The sequence below is a fragment of the Anser anser genome (genome assembly GCF_964211835.1).
Source record: "Anser anser genome assembly, chromosome: 6".
Classification (NCBI taxonomy): Eukaryota; Metazoa; Chordata; class Aves; order Anseriformes; family Anatidae; genus Anser; species Anser anser.
Window position 1 is genome coordinate 24,968,765 of NC_139726.1, and position 12,516 is coordinate 24,981,280.

The window sequence follows — 12,516 nt, forward strand, 5'->3', positions numbered from 1 at the left end:
CTCTACTCTGCCCTGGTCAGGCCTCACCTGGAGTACTGTGTCCAGTTCTGGGCTCCCCAGTACAAAAAAGACAGGGATCTTCTGGAAAGAGTCCAACAGAGGGCCACAAAGATGATATGGGGCCTGGAGCATCTTCCCTATGAGGAAGGGCTGAGAGACCTGGGTCTGTTCAGCCTTGAGAAGAGAAGACTGAGAGGGGATCTTACCAATGTTTACAAATATCTTAAGTGTGGGAGACAGAGGGATTTGGCCAACCTCTTTTCAGTGGTTTGTGGGGACAGGACAAGGGGCAATGGCCAAAAAATGGATCACAGGAAGTTCCGCACCAACATGCAAAAGAACTTCTTCACGGTGAGGGTGACGGAGCACTGGAACAGGCTGCCCAGGGAGGTTGTGGAGTCTCCTTTTCTGGAGATATTCAAGGCCAGTCTGGATGCCTACCTGGGCAGCCTGCTCCAGGGAACCTGCTTTGGCAGGGGGGTTGGACCCGATGATCTCTTGAGGTCCCTTCCAACCCCTACAATTCTGTGATTCTATGAAGTGTTTACAAAGTGAATGCAAACCTGTTTGCATTTTTTTTTTCCCAAAGGCTAGTATCTTTAAACTATGCATCATACCAGGTATAAGCATTCTGCACTGCAGAGGGAATAGCTGCTTTTACTTACTGTCATAAAAGTCAACTCTCTCATTTACTTTGTAATTCTAAGAAGAATTAATAAAGTAAGAAAACCCTAATAAAAACAAACACAGGGATAAGATATTTTAAAAATAATAATAACTGGAAAAGTACATGTGTGTTTTTCTGCTTACAGCTAACTATTAATCAAAGAACTTGATTTCTTTGGCTTTTAAATTGATTCGCAAATGTGGTGCCTACACAGTAGCGTGAGAACACAGTGTTATCTGGGTGGTTATACAGACTCTGACAATATGAATTGTTAAACACTTTCACTAGATATACCATGAACTCACTGCAAATACAACATCACCTGCTGGCAGGGACTAGTACCCGTGAGCTCTCTGTGATTTCCCATTCTACTGGGAAAGGAATCTTTTTTCCTGACTCACACTGTGTAAACAGGTGCCATCAAATAAAAAGGCATATGGCATCAACGTGACAGCACCATCTCGCAAGAAGGACTTCCTGTGGCTGATGGCACATGTGCCATCACTCAGGCTGTCCCTCTGAATGTGCTGAGAGAGTGCAAACAGTGAGACCTGAGCATCCCTGTCAGAGGGAGTCTGAGGACAAGATCAGGAAATAAACCGTCTGCTTTGAGGTGCAACCGCTGGGAGACAAATAATTACCCCTGAGAAATGAGCTTATGTTTTGGAAGCAGCTGAATGACATGGGGAGACTGCATTCTCCCATGAATTTATACTACTCAGTTTCTCTGCTTAAATGTGGAAAGCAGAGCAGGGGCCAGAAGGGTGGAATTCATTGAACAAGAAAGGGAAAGGACAGGTTAATACTGAATAGCTGCAATGAAGTGAGGTTTCCCTTTTTCCTTTCCCATGCTGATGCTCTTACTATCAGATTACAGAATGAAGCCACCCTCTGCTCATTGCTTTTCTGGCCTTCTCATCTTGCAGTCCCTTTTCTGTAGTGTGACACCCTTGAATTCTTCATCAGGATGAGTGGAGAACACCTTCGGTTTTATAGCGGGTCTCGTCTTTCGGTTTGGGGACATGCTTTAGGAGACGTAGGTTTCAATTCTAGGAAGGTGAAACGACATGCATCTCCCAAGCCTGCACTTCCCCAATTAAGGCTTGAAAGAGCAGACAGCAACACAGGTTGAATACCACAGACCAGCTTTTTCAAAGCTCCTGCACTCAAGATCCCAAATATACGGAGCTTGAGGTAGAGTCAAGGCCTTGGTTTCTGACTTCTAGAAAGGAGTAGGAGTTCAGGTATCTCCTTTTGCTTGGTGTCTTTCACAGGTTCTTGCTCAGCATGTGGGCCTCCTCAATTGCTTGGAAAGCATTCAGTTTTCTGTGGTGGTGGTGGTGGATGAAGCCATGTACCTAACTGTAGCAACCCTCATTGCCCTGCTGGAGCCAAGCAGCTAGTCTGTAAGTGCACAAGGTAGATAGGATCTCTTATCTCTATCTCAATCTAAATCAAATTGCAATCCTTGCAATTGGAATGGAGCATGGTTATGGAAAGTCTGCCAATTTAATCAAACAAACAAACAAGAACTCATAACCTAGTGACATTATATACCTTAAAACAAAACAAAATAGAAAAACACCCAAAACACTCAAGAGAAACTCGTGAACATTACTGTGTAAACATATACTGGAAGAAACTGCATGAGCATGCTTTATCTAGAGCTCTTTGGAGACTTACCATATGTGTTTGTATGCATTTCTGAGATACCTCATGTCTACTGCACAGTGCAAGTGCAGTGCAGATGTGCAAGCTAAAGGTAACTCTAAATGAACTAGGTCTGGTACCAGAAAGCATACAGCCACTCTAAGGGGAAATCTGCTCTGTTATACCTTGTTTCATCAGGTTAACACAGCACTATAGATTGGCTAACATGATCACATTGCTTCTGCTATCTGAATTAACAAATTAACTCATGTCAATTAGCTGTACGTATATCAACATAGAATGCTTCTATTTTTTTTTTATATGCCCCAAATGATATCTTAGACCTTAGAAGAAAATAACACTCAATTCATACAAAATTAAATCAACTTGAGAAGTTGTACCTTCAGATAAGGCAAATTTAAAATATAGATTTCTACATACTGAAAATACAGAAACCAGTGACAATTCAACTGAGACTAATAGCAATTAAGCCAAACATAATTATATCTTTGAAACTTGCACAAAGGGAGAAAGGATAATGTGCCCAACACATTCATATTCAGCAGCTTAATGTTGTGCATGAATACACCATTAGTAAGCCACAGGAAAAATAGTCACGTTGTTTTCCCTTAGCAGTTTTTGTTACTGTGATTGAAATAATACAAGTTAAAAATCATCTGCATGCTGCATTCCCTGGACTGGCTCCTCACCTAGTGTGAGCAGTCACAGCTCCATCAGCTCCTTTTTTTTTTTTTTTTTTTTTTTAAAAGCAAACAATAGAGGTTTGCATGTAGATGCTCACTGGAAAGGACCCAATACTACTGGAAAAGCAAATGTAGCAGCCCCAGTAGCTGATTCTTAGTACAAACACCATTTGCAGTTAACACTGCTTCATTAATTAATCACTGAATGATGAATTGGAGACTGGTTTCCCTACCTGCTTAATTTGGAATAAGACATCTACACACAAGTAGTTCCCATTAAAGCTAATCAGTGTGACCTTTTAGCATGCTGTAGAATTACAATTTTGTGCAAGGCTCAGATGGCAATTCCAGGCAGCTGCCACAGTGCACCAGCTGTAGGATGTTACTCCACACCTCAGTGACACAAGAAATCGCATCCTCGGAGCTTTCAGTACAAGGTCAGATAAGTTAGCTGGGCCTAGCCAGCCAAGGAGGTCTGAGACAACAAACCTGGATTTGTTCTCAAGTAGAGCAGGATATGGCCATGCAATACCTTCTGCTACCAACTTTTTGTCATTATTCTTTGTGGCAGCAGCAATGCCTGCTACAGGACGTTAAGAATCAACAGGTGGGATAGAGAGAGAAAGGAAGAAGCTCTAACATCACGTATACAAATCTGTTTCAGAGAGATCTAACTAATGCTCTGAAGTCCTGTCACCATTACTTTTTAGTAAGTGCTAGAAGTTCAGGAATTTATTATAGTAACTGAATAATATACCTCATTTTAGTACCACAAATGAGTGACATTCACAAGGCTCCACCACAAATTTTATTTTGTCCATGAAGGCACCAGCAGACTCCCAGCTTGTTTTGAAGACTCATCAAGCAGAGCTATCCCCAGGGGCTCAGTGGGCAGGGATGAGCAGACTGAGAACTTCCACACAGTTTTCCACTGTGTGAAAAACACATCACACATATTTTCTATTATTTTTAATGTCGGTCTCTCAGCTGTTTCTCACAGTAGTAAAAAATGTACCCAGCTCCTGTTTAAAGCAGGGTCCTAGTCTGTACACTAGGATTTCTTTTCTTTTAATTTTGTGACGATGATGTCTTGTAACAGATTTTTGGGACTGTAAACAATTCCTATCCCTTCAGGCACCTCCTACTCTTAAATTAATATATACACAAACATATTCAGAAAATGGACAAGAAGGAAATGCAAATTTGCCTTTTTTTTTTTTTTGGTCATTTGTGTTGCTAATGTTCGTCTGTTTGCTTGTTTTTTAAAGTCATTCCTACTAAGTGGTGGGGACTGAAGGCAGAGATAGTACTGTAGGCACAGCTCACCCTGCCCCATGTCACCTGGTGTCTTCATGTCCTTATTTCACCTCATATCTACGTACCTCAGAGGAACACTGGGGCTTTTCTGCAGTGATGGGAGTTCACCAAACCAAGGTGGCACACTACAGCCAACCCTTGAAGCTAGAATAAATCTGCATGAAATGTTGAGGCTCTACCATCAATTCAACTGTGCAATCATTTGGCAGCTTTAGCTTATTTAGCAACTAAAATCCATTTTTAGCAACTAAAACCCTTTCAATTATGTTTTTATTCCATTGTGCTGATGTTTTTTAAACCTTTATGAAGTATTTTTCTATCTCCTGTAAGAAAAAAAAAATACATCTCCGCAGCTCTCCAGAGCTGTGGCAGCAGAGCACCTCGGTGGGGCGACCATGCGCGGTGCCAGGTGGTGCCTTTGTGCCCAGAAACTGCAGCAGGGTGTGAGGAGCGCGCGTTTCTTCTGCCCTGCCTGCCTCGAACAGGCAACCATGTTGTGGGGTGGGCTGGGTGGTGGCTGGGGGGCTCCGTCTGCGTTCTTTGATAAGCATCCAAAGATTTTCCTACTTAACTCTTGATATATACTTCTGCTCAAGTTTTACTCTTTGAATAGAATGTGACTGCAAAGATATCAGAAACAAAAATACTCTATTCATATCGTAAATTCCACCTACATTTTATCCTGTGTTAAGGACCAATGTGTTAATTGTTGTATGCTTCTAAAAATGTGGCTAGGTGGACAGGCCATTCAACTGTGCTTTTTCAAGCTTTTCCCCATAGTTTATCTTTCTCAATAGTTAACCTAAAAGAAAAGGAAAAAAAAATATATATATATATATATCCCCTCTTCTTTCTTTCGCTTTCCTGTTGTACTTTATCTGATTATTTCATGAAGCAGAAGCAGGCACACAAGCCTTTAACTAAAGGACAAGTTAGCACAACAGCTTCTCAGCTGCTGAATTGGCATTTGGGTGTTGCATTCATCTTTCACCCCCTCAGCAATGGAGAGGGAGAGATCCTGTCTGAGTGCTTGCAAAGAATCTCATGTGAGACTGAAGCATAAATACTTCAGTGCAGATGGTGTCATCGTAATGTACTGGGAAGGACCTGGCCATATACAGTTTACCTTATGGTTAATGGACCTGAAACATTAAAAACATGTATTAATTAATTCTTCCGAATTTCTTCATTGTCTTGATAAATCTTTTGGCTCTAATGCCATCACAGAACATCCAGTGCTTGGCAGGATACTGAGCACCCCTTGGAGCTCAGGGATCTTGGGGCTTATTCAGCTATGGGAATTCATCTCAACGGAGATTAAAAAATGTAGAAGGTTGTTTGAAAATATGTTATCTTCTGAGTTTAAACACAGTAACAATGCTGGGAAGAACCCCTGCAGAATTTCACAGAGAACCTTATTATAAGCAGAACAGTTATCTAATAAAAAATAATAATAATGATAATAAAAGATTATAGTAAAAAGAAAAGTAGCAATGAAATTCTAAACTTAGGCATCTTTGTATTAAAATATTTAATTCCTTTGTAAAAGCTAACTGGTGCTAAGTATTAGGATTTGTGCAAAATGTGATACAAATGTTCTTTTAGACTTTATTTATAATAAAGAGCATCTCTTCACTATGTGAAATCAACATTTGTTTTCAGGGTGGCAGTGATCCAAGGGAGACCAAAATAAAGGAGGATGGCAAAAACAGAAACAAAACCAACCAAACAAAAAATAACAACAAAGCCCAAAGTCAAACCGCCAAATCCAACAAACAAGCAGACATTACAGCAAAACACAGACCTTGAATGAAGACAGTCAGAAAGGCTTTAACAGTTAGGCAGCAAGTATAGCGAGAACTGACTTCACTGGAAAGTGGCAACTTTATGGACAATGCATTTGTGGGTATTCTTAGTATCAGAATATGTGGCCCACTTCAAAACATTAATGAACATTTTCCAGATAGGTGCTATAAGTTTTCCGCTAAATTAAAATATTTAGCAGGCATCTCATTACCATTGAAAATCACCTATAAATTTAATATGGTTGAATTGTGAGCTGCCTTCTTTAACCAAATACTAATTTAATTGCAATCAAAGTTTTTTGAGAGAAAAATTGTATTGAAAAGAGTAAAGCAGCTTGCAACACATCTAGAAATATAACCATCTTCTCTGACTTGTGATTCTTGCTGGTCCAAATCCTTGCAGAGCCTTCGGGCTGTCTCTGGGGCAGAACTGAGAAATATAGACAAGGTAATCCCTGGACACTTTGAAAAATCTTTTCCAAATATATAACTTCATCTAAAGTGAGAGTTAGTGGTCATTTCTAGTTAATTAGTTTGTACTGGAAAGGCAGTCTCCAAAGTAGTTTTCTCTTTCCCAATATAAATAGCCTCCTCTCTCAAAAGGATTCACAAAACATTTCAGGGAGTATTCTTTCAGAAACTTTTGAATCCTCTTCTCAAATTTTCATTTACATATTTTTAATCTTAGTTCATATCATATCAACAGTTCCTTAATACCACCCAGATGACTTTTTTCTTCCTATATCAAAACTTCTTCAGGTGGTATGTAATGAACAGACAGCACTTTAATCTAGAAAAGAAGATATTTCAGTCAGTAAATAGAGTTGCCGTAAATAAATAAAAACAATGACTTTGGAATGGCAGTGACAGTATGTATGTAACTCAGTATGATTTTAAATAAAATTTAGCGGACTTGGCATGGTTAAAAATATATATTATTTAAAAACAATTTCACAGTAATTGGCAAAATTGTGTTCAAAATAATGAAAACAAATGCCAAAATGTTGATGCTCCTTTGATAGTTTTAGCAGTTGTAGTGTTTTTGCACACTGCGTATTCCATAGCAAGAGCTCTTGTCCTTACCTAAAGAAAGATATAAGATCTGTTAACATTTTTCCCTTTAAATTACTATGATATATTGTCTAAATTTTTACTTAGAACAGTGTTATCCAAAAGAAGACATCATAACAAGCCCCTTTAGAAGTATGTTCATCATGTCACAAAATGTTATATTTTTTAATTACCTTTCCTTGGCACTACAGCAGACCTTCAAATTAATAGCTATTGCCAACTATAGGCAAGCAGTAGGTGCCTGACTTAATTAACTCTGACTCTGTGTGATGTGATTTGTATCTCAGCATTGCTTACGCTAAAAATGGGCACTGGTTTTCCTATGGCATATGGCTCTGTTTCTCCAAAGGGCTGTGATATAGCTGCTTTAGGATCTAGAATACTTTGTTGTTATTTGATGATTTAGTTTCATTATGGCCTGCAAATTAGAAGATCTGTGAGAGCCAGGACAAATATGCAGAACAGGGAATAATGCAAATCTGAATGCACTGTTCTTTTCATGAAGGCCCTTCACAAATAACAAATTGAATTTTTTTTTTAATAGGAATACCAGAATAGATTTGCTGTATGGCCTAAATACATAAAGACTGTATGATGACATGGGCAGGATCTTCAGAAGGGCAGAATCCCTGAGCACTCAAGGGAGACACTTCTGATTTTCCCCTGCATGATTAAATTCTAACCCCAACCCCTTCTGCCTCCCCATTACCTTCACTCTACACTGTGGTTGTACACAGTTTCTCTCAGCTGCTCATGGCAGGAAATTCAGCTGCTCACCTGCTGCTAAGGTATACTTCTTTGCTGACCTTTTATGGCTAAAGTACCTACTTTATGAAACTTCTGGGGATTCCATAACTGCTGCTAAACATTGGCAAAAAACTGCTTCACAAGAGTCCTTCTCAGGGTCCTTTTGTACAGACAGATTTCATCCTTGCCTATGGGAAGTATCACATAACATAATGGCACTGCTTTCCTTCAAAAGGACAAGACAACCACAGAGTGCTTACAAAACCCCTGTCTGGATGCATGCGGAGCTCAGTCAGTTCTACTCCCCAATTAGTAGGAGGCATTCCAGCACATGGGAACATACTTGATTTATTTATTTATTTATTTTACAAATATGTAAAAACAGAAAAATGAGATTTTGTTTGTGTTTTTTCAAAACGTGCAGTTGTGAAGGTCCCATCCTTTCTTATCATGGTGAAAAGACTTCTACATTTTCAGGCATAAAATGAGGCACTAAAGCATATGCAAAAATGGTAGCTTCTGTAACATTTTGCTGCAGAATATGTGGTCAGGTCCATACCAGAAAATGTCACGTAGAACAGCTAACAAGCAATTAAGCAATAATTATACCAATACCTAGAGTCATGCTATGCTTTAATACCTGATATATATATATATATATATATATAAATGATTTCTCCTAACATGTTAAATTTGAAGGGAGGCAGAAAACTCATCTTACGGTTATTAGCTGTACTTTCTATTTTGAGTTGAGTCCTTACAATCTTTGCAAAGTACAAATGTTCATATCTCCTATGAAAAAGGTTTCCAAATAAGCCTTTGGCAATATTTCTGAACAAAGAGGGGCCACTGTAGAAATAAACTGGCTTTGTGTCTCAAATCTCCATGGGGTTTAAGAGGCAAAATGACTTCAGCAGAGAAAGTAGGTTAAAGCAAGGACAGACAGCCTCCTCAATTAGTGTAACTGAAAATAAGCACAAATACTCACCCCATTCAATGCACCTAAGATTCAGTAGTTCTAAAAAAAAAAGAGCATAGGTCAAAAGAATAAAATTATTCCGCTCTACAAACACATTTTCCTTAATTCTGACCTGGAGAAGGAGTTCTGCAAACATCTACTGTGACTCAGCTTTAAACTGAGTTTACTTTGCAGATGTCTTTTTAAAAAATCTTATTTGATATGATCTTAAAATTTGAAGGTGGTCTGGTTTTGAACATTTTGAACCTTTCTGAAGGTGGTCTGGTTTTGTTAGTTTTTGTTTGTTTTTGTTGTTGTTTTTTTTAAAAACATTTGATCATTGTTAATTTGCTTGTATAATAATTAATAGGTTAAATAATGTCTTGTTATTCAGTTGTTTTTAGAATTTCTTCTTTCAGGCACAGATATTCTAGGAAATGAAATGTATTCCTATTTTTTCCTACTGTTCCCTAAACAAGAAACGTTCCTATTTCCTACCACACCACTTGTTAGCAATATGGATTTTTCTTTCCTACTTTCTATCTACAGCTATAATAAGCTGTTACTTGTAAAAATCCTTTCATAAGTTCCCTAATACATTGTTCCACTGCATCCCAGCTTCACTTATGAATTACCTTTAATGTTTCAGTTTTGAAACTGAGGAGTTTTCATAGCTAAAAAACATGCTGATAACGCTTCTATCAGTTCTGTGTCATTCTCTACAGTATCACTGTGTATCGCTGTTGGAAACTAAATTCTGAGAACAGAAGTCTCTTGCTTTTCTTGGCTTTTCTCTCTTCTTTTTTTGAGGAAACAGTGCCTCCAAGAGCTCCTATTTAGGGAGGGGCAGTTCAAGACAATTAAGTCAATTAGCTTTTCACTGTTATATTAATCTCTAAAAAAAAGTCTTCTCAGCATTGCTACTAGAGATGTTGGTTTGAAGGACAGGTGAAAGACAGTTTATTTTGTTTCCTTATTTTATGCCCACTAATAAAAAGTTAGCTAAATGACTGAATTCTTCCAGTATTTCCCATATAGGGACCTCTGCTGAAGCAAACGGCTTTGCTGGCATCTTGAAGGTACGAAGGACGCGCCGTCTGCTGGAGCTGCAGAACGTTTCTTTATGAGCTTCTTCATTGCCGGGCTGGTTTTGTCATTTGCCAGTTGACATCAGGACAGCTGGTGGCAGTCCAGGAGACAGCAGGAAGCAATGGTTGTTTGTTTGTGGATAAGCAGAGAAGAAAGATGGCATGAAGTGATAAAGAACAAAGAGAGAGTAATCAAGGAACAGCTTAGCCATAAAAATACATGTAACAAGCCTATTAGCCATTTTTCCTAAAATACATAAGCACACATGCAAATAATCATGAATAGTCTCTAAATCTCACGGAGGCAGAATTAATAACCTGAAGTGATGTAATACTTTAGTTTTTTTTAAGTATGAAGAGTCATCACAACTTTTTAGAAGTAATACACAAAAGTTGGTGAGCAGCACCACAACTGCTGAAAAACTGAGGAATCATCATCATATCATCTAATAAATTTGTCATCCTCAAGGGTGGCTTTTTAAAAGCAGAGTTTTGAAATTAAAAAATGATAGTTTGTCAATGAGCCTTTAAATTCACAGAGAACATGAGGGAGAGGGGAAGGTTCAGACAGAGAAGGCATGAGAACAGAAAAGGATGCCACTTGGAAAAAAAATCCTTTGACTAACCTTCATATTCAGTGTAGTATTTAATTTAAGGTATTATTAGTACTACAGAGAACAAGCAGTCATGAGTAAAAAGGAAAGAAAATAAAAGGATGGAGAAATCACCATGGCTAGCTACATACAAAATGCAGGAATCAGCAAAGCCAAGCAAAAACGGAAACTGCGATGCATATTGATGGGAAATCTAAGGATTTATTTTCCTTCTTGATGGAGACTGGATGGTCAGCTTCTTGATGGAGAAAGAAGTAGTTGCATGCATTTGTCCAAAGATATCGTTTTACATTTATATTGCAATACAGTGCTCCATATTTAGCACTAGTTTTAGGGGGGTTGTGGAAATTTAATCACTGGTTTCAGTCTGCAAGCTAGTTTTGTAAGTGTATTTAATTACAATCAAAAGCTGCCCGCGGATTACCTACCACATACTGCCAGGACAATTTGAACTGCAGATCTTCCTGGAAAAGATGATACTCAGTCCAATCTGATGGCTGGATAATATATTGTATTATCTAAGGAAAAGTAACAATTGTTATGGTTCATTAAAAGGTGCTACATGATAGTTATGCTACAATTTTTTGAGTGAAAGGAAAGTTGAGTCTTCAGAGCGGAGAAACTTCCCACTATTCGTTTTGTTGTGCTGCAGAAAATGAGGATTTCTCAATAAATTGAACACTACTAAAGAACAACTTGACTGACATCAACAGCTAAATTTATGTCCCTAATGGCAACAATCCTCCAGTTCCACACATGTTGACTGGTTGTCCTCGGAAGATCACTTCAAATGCATATAAACACATGAAAAAAAAAGCAAAAAATATATTCCTATCAATGAACTCCATGCCCATGACAAGTAACTCAAAATAATTTCAAACAAGGGGTAACAGCATCTGCCTTGCACAGCAGCTCCCTTATGCGGCAGTGACAAATTAAATCCACAAAATGGAAAGGAAGAGCTCCCTGCCATTGCAGACAGTCTCCCCACCAGTCCTCTGTACCACAGTCACTAACATGGGCTTTGCAGCATGGTGTGATCTGGAAATTTGTTCCTTTTAGCACTAACCCCTTTAAACACGAAACTTGACCAAGTGTATTAATAAGTATACTATCTGGGTTCCTGATAGAGCAAATAGTTGTGCTCATCTTTAAATTTCTTGCCCTTGACAATAGTAGTCAGCATTTACCATCTTGAGTTGGTTTCACCAAAATGTGATCCCACACAGCAAGTTACTTGCTGCAAAAATTTGCAATCATCTCTCTAGTATTACTCCTTCTTGAAACTAAAGTATTCCGGTTTTTTATTTTTTATTTGGGGGGAAGAGGTCTTTTTACCTTTTCTTTTTCCTTCTGTTAGGAATAATTATAAGTAATTTCCCTGTCTCTAGAAGCAATTTCTCCTGGTCAATTGCAAAAAGCAGACACTACTTTTTCGCCCTCTTGATTTGATTTCTATGTGACAGTAAACTTGCCAAAGACAAAATGCTGTGGAAGAAAAGGAGATAATGGCTGGGTTTATGACTGTTGTGGAATGAATATTACAAAATATGGGAGAAAGATGACCTCTGCTTAGAAGACTGCCTCCTCATTAAGAGATGGCTGTAGTTCAATGATTCCACTGTGGTGCAAAGAAGGAATCAAATTAGATGTTGTGTGAAGCTGTCATTGCTGTGTGTGTTTCTCTGCATAGTTCCCGCTTAAAGAGTGTTGTTCCTTTTATACAGTCCCTCAGATTGCTGTGTCTCATCCTTTCCACATCAAAGTACTATCAGCACTTTTATAGTATAAAAAGGACGTAGAGATAATGTTACATTACATTCTCTTCAAACAGTAATGATTTGTACACTTGCAGCATTTCTTTTTTTCTGGGAGTTGTAAAAGAAGATGCATTG

The 12,516-nt window shown here is 38.4% G+C and overlaps 1 long non-coding RNA gene across 2 annotated transcripts in view; it reads right to left on the reverse strand.

The window, feature by feature from the left end:
* Positions 1–3,120: 3,120 nt before the first annotated feature.
* LOC310901596 overlaps positions 3,121–12,516 on the reverse strand; it is a 176,220-nt gene continuing 166,824 nt past the window's right edge. Inside the window, exons 6-9 of one of the 2 annotated variants that reach the window (XR_014585927.1) lie at positions 11,050–11,139; positions 9,555–10,098; positions 8,950–8,979; positions 3,121–6,933 (exon numbers count right to left, since the gene is read on the reverse strand). This is a non-coding gene — a long non-coding RNA (uncharacterized lncRNA). Of the gene's footprint in view, positions 6,934–8,286; positions 10,099–11,049; positions 11,140–12,516 lie in introns of those variants that run through there. The other variant, XR_014585928.1, reaches the window with a different exon arrangement.